The sequence below is a fragment of the Cavia porcellus genome, unplaced genomic scaffold (genome assembly GCF_034190915.1).
Source record: "Cavia porcellus strain 051 isolate PalLab524CR breed Dunkin Hartley unplaced genomic scaffold, mCavPor4.1 scaffold_22, whole genome shotgun sequence".
Taxonomy (NCBI): domain Eukaryota; kingdom Metazoa; phylum Chordata; class Mammalia; order Rodentia; family Caviidae; genus Cavia; species Cavia porcellus.
Window position 1 is genome coordinate 5,066,925 of NW_026947505.1, and position 14,303 is coordinate 5,081,227.

Here is a 14,303-nt window from a genome sequence, read left to right on the forward strand (position 1 = left end):
GGGAACTCTAATTTCCAAAAGAACTACACTCAGTCTTGGGGCTCTGTTTTGAGTATCACTTCTTCCCTTCAAATCTCTTTGGGAGATCAATTGTCTGTTAGCCCGAAAGGAGGTAATGAATGTGTTCTTTTATATGAGATCCATTTAACAAAAATTTTAGGCAAGATGCAGGTGTTTTCAGAGCATGTAACTTTGTATATTTAGCTGTAAACTCCCAGCTCTAATTCTGCCACCTGGTTGAAGTTCTTTACTGCAATCTCTTTTCTAAATTCTGAGAATATTTGTTTTTGTTTTTGTTTTGTTTTTGTACACCTTCTTTGAGTCCATATTATGTTGTTTTGCACTGCTGGTTATTCATGTGCAAATCTATCTTCTAAATTTTAATTGGGCATGAGTTTGGCCAATTTCAAAGTTTACTGTATATAGAGAAAACTGAAATGATTGCACACTCTTTAAAAGATGATAGGTTCAAGAGAACCTATGAAATTGCCTGTCACAAATCTATAAATGTGAAGTCATAGAAAACGTCTTGCCCTTTTTGATAGTCTGCTTTTCTGGAGGAGCTGTAACAGAAACAAGTTTCAGAAGTGGGGCACCTAACCTTACAGTTTTGCTTATGTAGCCAATAACAAATATAGGGGGACAGAATCTACAATTACTGATTATTTAGCTCTCTTTTATGGATATTTATCTCCAGCTTTAAAGACATGCTCCACCCCATGGGCTGGACATACTCTGTACAAACTGTACAGAGTATGTATATATTATACATAGTAGTTCTTCAGTGAATGTGAGGAAACAACCAACACACTTTCTTGGAGTTTCTTTGTAAGGAACATGATGATAAATGAGTAATAATAGCTATCTTAGGCTGGGGACCTGATCCTGATAGAGTATGTGCCTTGTATGCGTGATCCCTACCATAGGGAGGAGGTAAGGAGTCTTTTTTTTTTTTTAAGTCAAATTTAGCAGTGGGGGGGTGGTATACCAACTTTAGTGACACTAATGTTAATAAGTTCTGATAACCCACTGCCGTCGGAGCAGCCTAGGAGTCTTTTTCATAAATAAACAGAATTTAAATAAACCATCAATTTTAAGAAAAGCTATTATTGTCGTGCTTTGGAAATGTTTCTTGGGCTCTGATCTGCAGTATTATCTAGACCAGAAAGACTGGCTAAATGGAACTATTGGGGACTAATTATGTGAGGTGGAATTCATGCTACTCTTCTGGTGTTTAAACACAAGCTGTAAGAACAAAATGTTTCCCATTAAGATATCACTGATTTTTCTCTCCATTAATCTCATCTTTAATGGGTGAATATAATGATTCCATATCAATGGTGCTTTTCTAGTGTTTTAGATGTGAGTTTTATTAGAACAAAGCAGAGTTCACAGCCCACAGCAGAGCAATTTTTTGAGGTTATTTTGGAGTGTTCCCAAACCTCCTTCAAAAAGCCTTTTGGTTCTCTTTGCCCTCCCTCTCGCTTGCTCCCTGGCCCGCACCCTTAACATTTGTACTTTCTTGACATAATCTTATAATTACGTTTTCCTATTTCCTTCAGCTGGATCCTAAACACCTTGAGGGTTATTTTGTGTTTTACACAGCACCTGGCTGATGATGGGCATTCAACAAAGATCTGCCAACGGAAATGAATAATCATTACTCACATTTATATAAGTGCTTTATGCTTATAAAATACTGTACTTTATTCTTGGACAATCTTCATACTTTTTGGGCAAGCAGAAATTCCTTTTGTCACTCCCATTCGGAGGTGTGAGACCAGGCTAAGAAATGCTGTGGAACTTGAGGACCCACATGGTGCAATTTCAGGAGACACCAGGACCCTTGTTTGTGAATTCCTTCTCCGCAGCTCTTTTTGGTTTTCAGAGCTATTTGTCTCCTGAGCCAAGTGACAAGGACAAAATGAACAGTCCTGAGTCCTTTTGAATGCTTCAGGCTGGGCCTCCGGACTTCCCTGTTGCATTCTTTCACTTCCAACATAGTAATAATTTTTACTTAGGAGCTACCCATTTCCCATTTGTCGGTGAAGGATTAAAAAACAGTCTTCTTTAGAATCTCTAGTTCTGCCTGGATGTGGGACTATAAAATATGGCATTAAGGTAGGGTAGAAGAAATAAAGGTAGGTAGAAAGGAGACAAACAAGGAAATTGTAATTTTGCAGTTGTATTTTTAGGAAACTGCAGTTTTAAGATACAATAGTTACCCAAGATTACAATACTATTTTCAGTCGTAGGCCTGTTTTTTCCTTTCTAAGTCTCTTGCTCCTAATTCCTAAGAGTCTTTAAAATTGTGTATATTGGGCCTGTGGTTTTTTTTTTTTTTTTCCACAGTAGAAATTCACAAATCCCACAGATTTCTACCCTCAATGAAACAGCACTACTAACTGAAGTACCATATCCAAACTTTAAATACATGTAAATGGGTTGCATTTTAACCCAGGCTAGGAAAGCATGACTTAATACCAGATATACACACCCTAGATCATAGGTCTAGAGGATACCCCCAGACCATAAAAGTATCTCCAGCTCCAGACCATACCAGTGTGCCTTACCCTTGAGTGCGCGCACTCGTGTGTACTTCTTTGATTCTGTTTATGCTGAAAGGCATAATTGTTGGGGTTCTGCAAGCAAAGGGAAAATAAAAGGTCTCACACACACTAAGGGTCAGCAAAATGGCTGCCACCAGGCCAGCCTAAGCAAGTAACTTTTATTGATAAAGAACAAAGAAACTCAAATTGCATATGCTTAGATTATATAACTTGTTTGCTTCTTGACCTTACAGGACCTTATGTTTTTACCTTGGGGTGGGAGCCATGTTTCAAAGCTACACTTTTCCCCGTAATGTTACCAGCTGGATGTATCTGGGACAAAATGGAGTCAGAGTGGCCTCTCTATATCTCCCCTTTCTTTTTTTAGTTTAGGCTTTCTTACCATGTTAGAAGCTGGCATTTAGGTATAAACATTTTGTATAGGGATGGGATGCCAGCAGATAAGGACAATAACACCATAAAGAAACATTTGTTTTAGCCAATTGATGTCTGGAAACCATCCTGTAAGGAAATTCCATAATCCAGTATTGAGCCCTTGGGACATATGTATCTGGTAAGTTTTTATAAATTATGAAGTTTCCCACTGATGGATTTACTTTCATCAGACAAATTAAAACAGCACATTTGAGCAATTTCATTACATCCATGATGATGCAATAGAAGTAGATAATCAGTTGCAGCACAATTATCTAAAATCACTTGTTGGTGCTCACTTTGTTCTTTGTTTAATAATGCCAAAACTGGAAGTATAATTAATTTGCTTTGCTATAAGACAAGCTAGTGCATTAACATTGCGATTGGCCTTGGCTGCCAGAGCAGGCACACCAACCAAAGAAAAACCTAAAGTATAAATTCTGTTTTGGTTAATAGGCTAATAGAAAAGTCCCCACATAGGTCAGTGAGATTAGTTGTAGACCGTTTGGTGTGAGACAGTATAAATTCAGGGGAAGGCAACAATATAATAAGGTGACTAAGGCAGCATTTTGTGTTATAAGTTTGCAGAGATGTAACTGAAGATCTACTCTTCACAAGAGAAAAACCATCCAGCAGGGAGAGGAACATGTCTATGTCCATACAATATGGGCTCATAGCTAGAACAATTCCAAGAACTATGAGGAAGGTAAAGATATTGAGTAGTACAATTTTCAGTATGAGAATGAGGCATTTAAAGTTGCTACATAGGGAGTGAACATTTTAACAGCATTATCAGGTTTTTTAAGGGCGGGAGTGTTCCACTTGGATAATCAGCATATGTTACAATTTTGTTTGGAATGTTGGAGAAAATGGTGTAATTACTTAGAAAGGCAGGTCCTTGCAAACTGGAATCAGACAGGACCTGAGAATGTATTTTATTTGTGTCTTTTGAGTAAGACAGAAATGAGAGTTATTTTTGCCAGTTGAACACAAATACTGCATTCCACTCTTTCTTGGAGGTTTGTGGGACTCTATAAAGTCTCCATGGTGGGTTGTGAAACACATAGCAATAGAATACAAACAAGCATTAAAGAGTTCATTGCCAATTTGGTAAATACTGCCACAAGCAGCTTTTCAGCAGTGGGCTCCTCTTCAGATGCACGGAGCAAGTCTTGTGCAGAGTGAATCAGCGCCTTTATATCATCCTAGGTCACCGGCTGAGCAGTTGTTGTCTTCAGTTGCTTTTGAAGTGGCAGGGTTTGATTCAGGGAGAGGTGAAACTGGAATTGGGTTGTACAGCCCGTGGTGCCAACTCATTCTGTGCAGGGCAACTGCAAAGAGTAGGAATGCACACAGGGCCTGTTGGGGATATTACAGAAGCATCTCCTCTCACTCAGGTCAGGAGGGGCACCAGCCCCATCATCCTGGGTCTGGGGGCATTTTGAAAGAAATGGAACCAACATAGCCAAAGAGACCTGAAGAGAAACAGTAGAGGACAGCAGAAAGGAGAAGTCAGCCTTGGTAAGTGTTAAAACAGTATCAGTGAAATAAATTCCAAGGAGTATAAGTGCACGAGTATGTCCTTGAGAGATAAGAGAAGAAATAGCATTAATAATGGGAAATAAAGTACTACCAGGTGGGTGGGGTAAATGTAACCATCCAACAAATATCTTGCTGTTCTGGATGGCAATAAGAGCCCCAGTGGGCAAAGGGTTTGAATGAAAAATGAGAAAGGAGAGAAGGGTTAGGGTTGAGACTCGATCCACCCTAACTGTGGTATATGTATGAGCAATGCTCTGAAGTGCCTGCTATAAAGGAGAATCAAAGATCACATCAGTACAGCACTGAATAGAGAAGCTAACTGTTGAGTGGTCAAAGGAAAATAGGGTCTTACCCAGTTAAGGTAGAGACAGCAGAAGTGGCACAGCCGGGAGGACCTGGAAATCACCTATGTGGTGTTCCATCTGTTTGCTGACCAAAGGTGGCGATAGCATCCCAGCAGAGATGCCAGGTGTGCAGGGCAGAAATAGGGCTAGATAGGGCTGGGGATTTAGCTCAGCAGCATAAGCGCCTGCCTTGCAAGCAGGCAGTTGTGAGTTCGATCCCCGGTACTGATAAAAAAAAAAAAAAAGAAATAGGGGCTAGAGGCTCCACATGCAGCAGTTTGCCTGTCTTTTCCCAATCCTTCATAATGAGCATTCCTCCCTCAGGGTACCAAGGACAATAATCATGAATTTTTCGCAAAAGTTATACTAGGGAGCCCATGGCCCACCTTCGTAAGGAGAAAAAGCAGTTCTGCCTTATGTTTCTGCTGCATTTCAGACAGGGAATTCCCATGACCTACCCGGGCGTTTTCTGAAGAAAAATCCGCAGACCCCATCTGAACCCTGCTGCAGGTCACCTGTGTAATTAGACACCAGGAGCTGCTCTGTGTACCAGTCTGTCTCTCATTCTGCACCTCTGGACCACAGGATCGGAAATCATATCAAACTATGAGGACAGAATGAGGCTGCTTTCCTAGATGGCATGATTGTGGCTTTTATTTTGCTACCCCTGACACTGCTCCAACTGCGGTGCTGGATGCTTGGCTGGTCACTAGGAGTGGATGCTAGCCTTTCACTGAGAATTCTCCTGAACACAGGGATTTTCAGCTGGCAATGTTCCTGGAGAGCCACTTACATGGGAAAACCATGCTGGACCACTGCTCTCTGTTTTCCAAGAGAAAACACTAAAACCGGGTAATAAAAGTTAATAGAACCTAAAAATACAGGCACTTGATGTAGTGGTCAACTAGGTTTGCAAAATGGCTATGAAGGGTTGGTGAAATGAAAGAAGACATCCACACACATTTTTAAAAGGTAGAGCCTCTTTGTTAATAGCATTTAAAAGACAAAGAGGAAGGTGTTGCTGTCTCTGTGGATAGAAGCTAAAATGATTTTGAGCAGTCATTCTAGAACCTAAGGTAATCCAAGGCGAATGGTATAAATGGGTTCCAGAATCCAACATACGCTCTGCATCTCTCAGGAGGCTACTGGCCAAGGAAGCTCTCTCTTTCTCCTGTAATACCTGGGGTTTTGTGCCTCAAATGACAAAGACTTGGTTACAGTGGTTCTCTTTCCAATATTTTTATAACTAAACAAAATGATCATAAAGATAATTCCAGAAGCTCAATGGGCAAGAAAATAGGGAAATGTTGTGTAACACGTTCCATACCCACCAACCAACAGCACAGAGTGAGTGGTGAGTGCTTCTGCTGAGTGCGCCCAGCAGGAAGCCAAACTCTTAAAAATATTACTGTGGGAACTCATCCACCTTATCACCAGACCCAGCAACCTGCAAACCTGACTCTCCCTCAAAGTCAAAATGACAATGAAAGGTAAATGTTTTGAATCTCTTTGGGACACTGGGGTAGTCAGGACAACACAAGTAAAGACAGCCAAAGGTTCTTTTCAGAAAGTGGCAAGAACAGCGGGCTAAGTGTGTTCAGTGTGAGGGTGTTTTGAGGGGAAATAACAGCACTGTCTTTTATGCAATATATTTTTAAAATTTAAATATTCATTGTATTTTTCAAGCACACCTCCTACATCCTCAGTCCTCCTAATGTTTTGTTGAGTGACAGGGTCTTGTTACACTGCTTAGAGAAGCCTTGAAATTTTGATCTTCCTATTTCAAGTGCCTAAGAAACTGGAATTACAGGAGTGTGCCATCCCATCTACCCTCACTCCTTTTCTTCTAGTGTAAAAATTATTTATAAAGTGATCCAGAATGCTTGGACTTGCATTCTAGGTCTTGTGTTTACTGACATATAATCTTAAATCACTACTATGAATTAGGTGTGTTTATACAAGTAAAGCTTGTAGAACAGTATAGAGCACATATTACTGTGATTATCTCTTTAAATATCTATTTCTACAATTAGACTATGTTTGTTCTTTACTGTTCCCTCTAGGACTTGTATACCGGCCACAAAATAGGTACTCTCAAAATATCTGCAACCAGATGGACTGCGTTTAATATGCACACAGCCTGTAAAATAGTCATCATTATTCTCAGATGGTAACTGGATGTGTGTCTTCAAGAACACGTCCAGCTAGTCTGCAGAAGGGACACTGGAAACCCATGTAGCAGACAGTCACACGGATGCTTTTGTGCTGTCCCATCCAGAGATGCAGGGTAATGCAAGGCTCTGCTATTCAGAAGATTACAGCGTGAAAGCTTCAGTGGGGAAAATGCTCCATAAAGAAGGCCCAGTACAAAGGGTTTTTATGTTCTGTTTCATTTGAGAGCTTCTTATTGTAATTCCGTAAATGGTTATCTCCTCCTCAGACTTCTATTTCTAGCATTTGTTCTACTGCCATAATGAGGATATCCAGCTGAAGAGCCCGGAGAAGCAGGGCTTTTCATGATGGAATGTGGTCAAAGAAAGGAGAAAGAATGTGGAGTAAAGGGGAACTACAGGAACAAGAGGAGAAACAGGCAGACAGACAGGAGGATGGGCCCCACATGCAGGAGAGATCACGCAGGCCACACCAGTGCTTTTCTTCCAAGGGCTGAGTAGGAGAGAGGAATCACAGGCCCCGTGCTTATCATTCTAGGAAGAATGCCAGCTGTCCCAGGAATGTCCCACCTGCTCTGCAGGCCTGCCTCAGACTCCAAAGAGAGGAACCGGGAAGAGGCTAAAAAGAGCTGACAAGAAAACAGATTAAAAGTATCAGGGCGAATCTGCTCCGGGATGCTGGTGGAAATGCCATGACAAACCGACTTAGTCCCATTTTACACATCTGCCAAAGTGAAAAAATTCTCTCGTGGCCTAAGAAACATGGCTTAGATTGACAAATGAAGGCATGTTGCGTTTAAGAGAGTCTCAAGCTGGGAAGCTGAGTATTTGCTGTTTTTAACACACATGCAAAAATAAAAACGTGGCACAGCTGAAAAATACTTTCAAGTCGCACTGATGTGTTCAGAGATAGCGTCCTTACAATATGCTGGCACCAAGAGGACTTTATGTTTCCGTGCTTATTCTAGTGGTTTCAGAAGAAAGGGAAGTCTGCCCTAAAGCCCTTTACATATAAACACATACGGCAAAATCATATAATTTTATTTTTACAATTAAGCCCTGCTGTTTCAAGTTCAGGATTTACCGCGGTCTCAGGGCCTGTTTATTGCTGAAAGGTTATTAGCTTTCTTTTCATAAAGATTCAGTCCTAATTCTAATGTGCATGTGCATATACGAGCCGTGAATCAAGACCCATAACTCTCACCTAATAGCTCTATAGTGTCTGCTGGAAGTGCACTCTAGGTAAGTACATTTTACTGCTCTGCCGGAGCAATTAGCTAAAGCTGTGCACACTCCCGCCAGCGCCGGTAATGAGGAGCCACAGCTAGGAGGCGGAGAGGGGAGAGTGAAAAGGGTGCCTGAGTCAATAGTGTGGCTCGGGAAACCAAGAAACATCACTGCTGTGGACACGGGTATCTATCATTTGGAAACCAGTCTACATAGAGTGGTAGGGTCAACCAAACAGGACGCACTCTTCCTCCTCAATGGGACAAACATTGCATACTCCTGGGCCCAGGACACAGGACACAGGACACAGCTGTTAAACAGTTGGGATGGTGGAGAGGTCTTAATCCGGCAAAAGCGAGCCGGTAGCACTTTGAGCTCTGCTCTCCCCACTCCGGTTCTCTTCCTCCCTCTGGGGTGTTCATACGCGTGGGAGCCATGCAGTCGCCAATGCACACGTACAGCTATGTATGTCTCTTGTCATCCTGCTGCACATGGATTCATAGCCATGTATCCTTCAGCATGTTAATGCAGGCTATCTCTGTGCATTTCACATTCAAGAATTTAAAAGTGAGATTTCCAAATGAATAAATACGCAACTGTGTCTAACACGGGACCTGCAGATAATGGTGAAAAAAAAAAACAGGCTACTTTTTTCCATTGGTGTTGCTATAACAAAACATGAGAGACTGGTTTAACTAATAAACACCTAAGATTCGATTATTACCGTTCTGGAGGCTGAGAGGCCCATAGTAACGTGAAGATCTTCATTCTGAGTCCTCATCTATGGGGGCAGGGACAAATGTGTCTGCACTTGGTCATAGGGCATAAGGGGGAACAGCTCTCTCACAGCGGTTTTCCATGGGCACTCACACAACTCCTGAACACTCCACGTCCCTCCTCAATAGTGCATTGTCTCAGCACTGGATTTGGGGACACACTCAGCCCCAACACAGCACAGGCTCTGTATGGCAGCCTGGCCCAGGGAGGCTGAGGTACAGCATGTTGTGGGAGGGCAGGGAGTGAGCTCAGTCTCAGCAAGCCAGGTAGAAATGAAGGAGTGTCTTAGCTTGGTACATTTACTGTGTAAGTGTGTGTGTGTGTGTGTGTGTGTGTGTGTGTGTGTGTGTGTGTGTGTGTGACTGTTACAAACAGAAGACAATAGATAAAGTACAAAAGACTGGGATAAATAATTGAAAGTTAATGAACATCAGTCATTTGTCCACAGTATAGCTGGCAAAAGTTGTTTCTCATCCTGTGCGTTCTCTTTCCTCTGTTGGTTGTTTCTTGGTGGTACAGATACTTTTTAATTTCACGTAATTGCATTTGTTGATTCTTGATGTTATTTCTTGTGCAATTGGGGTTTCACTCAGAAAGTCTCAGCCTAGTCCTATGTCTTTGACAGCTGTACCATTTTCTCTTCCAGAAAATACTCTGCAGATCTTTTTGTCTCTAGAAATAATGAAAGGCTGTACTTGTCTAAGATGGTGAGTAGAAGCGCTTACAAGGTGACAGAAAATAACAACATGTAAGTCTGTAGGAGTTTCATGGTTCACTCTTCTGTTCACTGGGAAAGAATAGTGAGTCAGACAGAACACTGCATAGATGGCACGAATAAACTGCCCCACTACTCAGAGAGATAAGTAGCTAATTAGTCAAAAGCAGACATAATCTAATGTGGACAACCAGAGTTACAGAGAAGCCAGTTCATAAAGCCATGAATATTACTCTATAGAACTGTAAGCAGCATCCTATAAAAGGAGAAAGGAACAGAAGAGAGGAACTAAAATAAGCCAAGAGTTAAGATAACAGAGAAGGTTTTCTTCTGGGGCTTATAACACTGGAGTCAGTTGTTAGAACGTAGAGATTAACAGCTAAAACAATCACATGGAGAATAAGTGATATCTCTTCTCTACACTTCTACATACAGTGACCCGCTGTATTTTATCTGCCTAACAACCTTGTAAAATAGGGGCCGTCATAACTGCCACTGCACAGATAAGGCAAAGGAAGCATGCAGAGGTGCTGTGACGTGTGCACACGCATGTACTTTTATTGTCTGGGGAGGGGTCAAAAAAAGATTTCTGTACTGTTCTAGCCCAGTCCAGGGAGGAGAGTTAGCTACAGGCCAGGTTACTTAGTTAAAGGAACAAGTGTGTATCCCAAAGTAAAGTCAACTGAGTGAGACAATGAGTGAGGTAGCAAAAAAATGCTAAATGAGATACATGATTTTGTATTTCTAAATTCCCCCAGTAACTAGTTACAATAAGAATATTAAGAGCTACCATTCATTGACTAGGTATAACCAGGTTTTACACTGGCAAGAGGGGGAGAGAGAGAGAGAGATCCACACAACTCAATAAATACCTAATCCAGCATTAAAAGGCCAGATAAAGAAAAAAAATAAAACTAGTCATCAATGATCAAGCAAGTTACATTTAAACGACATACACCTATTATCTACTAAGTTTACAGCAAATAAATGCATTTTGTCTAGTATTAAGGCAGTCATGGAAACTAGTGTACTCATAGTTTATTAATTATACATCCCTGGGCATATTATTGCCTTCAGCATTCAGTATCTTCAAATTCAATCTTTTGATTTATTTTTGTATAACAATAACAATAGGACTATTGTAAAAATTATTGTGAAATTTAAATGTGCTAATTTGTAAAACAAAATCATTCATGACTTTCACAACAGTGAGCATTTACATGCAAGACAAACTCTGTGTTTACCATGATGCACTGTTAAAGATTAGAAATTTGTAATAGAAAATAAAATTTGTATCAAAAGTTATAGAGAGGTCATTAACATATATGCATCCCTGGAATTCTATTCTAAGGATATACAAAATATTTTGAATAAATACACAAATGCAAACACATAACTGCTCATTGTAACACTGTAACAATATTTATAACAGCAAAGAAAGACCCTATACTATTGAGATTACTAAGAAAAAAATTGCATTTTCCTCATTAGAAAGGTACAATAAAAGTAACTGGCCATGATTTTAAAATCTTGATCTTGTTTAAAAATATCTTGGAAAAAATGTTAGCAAATTTTGCTTATTTATACTTATATTTTTATTTGACTTTGCATACACTACAACAGAAGGTTACTTCGAATAGCAGATTAGAAGATGTCTAAAATTACAGTAGTGGTTGCTTTTGATTGGTAGAAATGTGTCTGTGTCCCCTGTAAAAAGGGTTCCCATGCCCGCACAGTGGCGATGTTGAAACACACAGAGTGATGTTTTCTCTATTATTTTCTCCATCTCTCTCACCCTTAGACTCACTTCACTCTTCTTAGCAGTGAGAAATCAATGAAGAATATTTTCCTGAAAGGGCTGGGAAATATTGCTGTTTTAATGTTTATTTGTGTACTGAATTCTGAGTTTTTTATAATAATAAACTTTTTCTTTGGCAATAGTTCTCAATGTCAGTGATTCATAAATATTACAAGTAACATAAATAATTTGCAGGTGCTCTTTGAGAACAGTATATCACCCTACGTAGAAGCCACCTGTTTAAAAGCTAATAAATATGAAGGGAGAAAGGAACAATGAAACACTTGAATGATTATTCACTTATTCTCTTTGAGTACAATGACAACTGGGCTTTTCATAAAAGACATTAATAGTAAAGAGGGAAAAAAAGTGCTCTAAAGGATACAACTGCAAGTGTGTTTAGGGGTGTTAAATAGCTGACCATATTAATGTTTTTGGTTGGATCATTGAACACAACTGTTTGCAGCCTCTCTGTTTGAATGCTCACTTTGTATGCTTTGATACTGTGTCTAAGATGATATTGTGTAATCTATTAACTGGTGATTTCTTGCTTTTTTTTTTTTTTTTTTTTTTGGTAGTTCTGTGTTACTTGTACCCTTACACCGCTTTGTTTTGTTTTGTTTTTTCTCTTTTTCCTTTTAAATAAAAATTTTTTAAAAAGACATTAATAGTGTAAGTACTTAAATCATCAATTACAGTGATACCTCATTTCTCAACACTTCCATTTGCAAACAATTTGGTTTGCAAATGACATTGATCAGCAAAATTGTCCTCCTGTTCACAAACTCCTCATCAGATGACAAACACGTCCACACATCCTCTTCCCTACACAGACATAAACACAGCCATTTTCTCTAGAATCTTAAGACAAATTAATTTCATAACCGAGATGGCAGTAGTAGTTGAAACCTCACGACGAAGTCACATATGTTACCTAACTTGCGACAAAAAAGGGAATGACTGGAGATCTTCTGAGAAAGTTGAAAAGATACCTTCCCCCACCCTGTGCCCCAAAACACAAGAAAGGTGAATAAAAAAATTTGATAATAACATTCCAAGCTGCTTAGGAGTCGATCATAAACATCATCAAGGATGTCATTACCATTAAGAATATTTTCCCCTATCTCCACACGTACAGGGTTGGTGCCGAACTTATCTTCAAGATTCATGCTTATTCAGACTTGATTTTTCAATACTGAAATGTGCAGCCATTTGTAAGCAATCTTAGCCAATCAAGAAATAAATATTTAAAAGAATTTCCTAATACTGTGTTATTTACTATCTCTCTGAGATTCGAGTTCTTTGATCAAATCACATGCATGCTTATTCTCAATATGCTCCACATGCTGAAAGCTTTCTCCAGACAGGCATGCACTTACAACAAAAGCCACATTTATTACATAATGCCTTTTCCCACCCATATTTTTCAGAATTGTAGTATTTTCCATCACTAGATGACATTTTATTTTCAGTACATGAATATTTTCATGCTAAAGCATTGATAACAGTATTTCAGGTAGAATCTCGTGTTATAAAATTTATAATTCTGTTAAGTTTTATTTAAAAGCTGTTGTTGAAAAGGTTTTTTTAATCAAACACTACAGATAAAGGTGATTTTCTATTTTATCTACATTTTCTGCTAAGCTTCACTGGATGTATATTTGAGCTGGAAAATAAATGTAAAATGTTTATTTCAGGCAAAAATATGCATTCATTATATTCTACCCCGGGCAGTAGATTTACAGCAAAAATCTGTTTAAGGCAGACTCACTTCCTCCCATGCAATTCTTACACTCTGGAAATCACACCTCAGCTCTCTTTTTGGAAGCCCTGATATCAGATAAACTTCCACATGCATATAACACAGAGCACAGACTGTTGTTCTAACTCTGCTAAGGTGGAAGGAGCTGCTCCAATCTGCACTCTTCCCACTTTGCCCATATTTTCTATGTGGAGAAGGGTGTACCGGAATTTTAATTTTCTCTGTAGTCAATTGCTAACTGCATAGGGGCTTCTATAATTAATTTGACTTCCATGTGCTGTGAGGGTACAAACCATTTGACAAGCTGCCAAAAATGCAAATGAGCCCAACCTGTGATGAGCACAGGTGATGGGATGATGGGATGGTAAGCTGGCTGTGGAAGCCAAATGGTATAAATATTGCCTATTATGATTATTTTTCTTTTGAGAGGAGGTACAGAAGGTTGAACCCAGGGCAACCACACTGAGCTCCATTCCCAGCCCTTTTAACACTTGAGACAGAGTCGCCCCTGCATCATTGGGCTGGGTTTGAACTTGCAATCCTTTTGCCTCAGCGTCACCCGGTGGTGGAATTAAAGACATGCACCACCAGGCCCACATTATGTTTATGCCCAGGGTAATGGAGAGTAAACACACATTTTACTCAGGTACATTTCTTAAGCAGGTGTCCTTGTCTAATTCAACATCGTATTAGGCACAAAGAAATACTGTTAGGAAGATGGCCTTTGCCCACATGGACTTCAGACCCTCATTTGGAGATGCCTTCAGACCCTGACATGAAAAACAATGTAGAGTAAGCAAAAAGCAAACTATTTTGTACATGCTCCTTTCTCCTATGAGAGATCTAAGTGAAGTACAGCAGGGTGACAAAATGCTGCTTGGATTGCTCTGCAAAGAGACACACATGAAATAAGCAAACTATGGAACTGGGAGGAACAAGATGCAAAGGTACTCTGTGCCCAGACTGTCCAGCTAGAGCAGACA

At 39.8% G+C, this 14,303-nt stretch overlaps 1 long non-coding RNA gene across 14 annotated transcripts in view; it reads left to right on the plus strand.

Annotated features, from left to right (window-relative positions):
- Positions 1 to 12,222, plus strand: part of LOC101787500 (uncharacterized) — a 29,655-nt gene extending 17,433 nt beyond the window's left edge. For 5 of the 14 annotated variants that reach the window (XR_002790142.2, XR_010042083.1, XR_002790140.2 and 2 more), the window contains 3 exons: positions 4,382 to 4,505; positions 5,307 to 6,360; positions 6,934 to 12,222. This is a non-coding gene — a long non-coding RNA (uncharacterized LOC101787500). Of the gene's footprint in view, positions 1 to 3,048; positions 3,124 to 4,381; positions 4,506 to 5,306; positions 6,361 to 6,933 lie in introns of all 14 variants that reach the window. The other 9 variants (XR_010042084.1, XR_010042082.1, XR_010042085.1 and 6 more) reach the window with 4 other exon arrangements.
- The last annotated feature ends 2,081 nt before the right edge of the window (positions 12,223 to 14,303 follow it).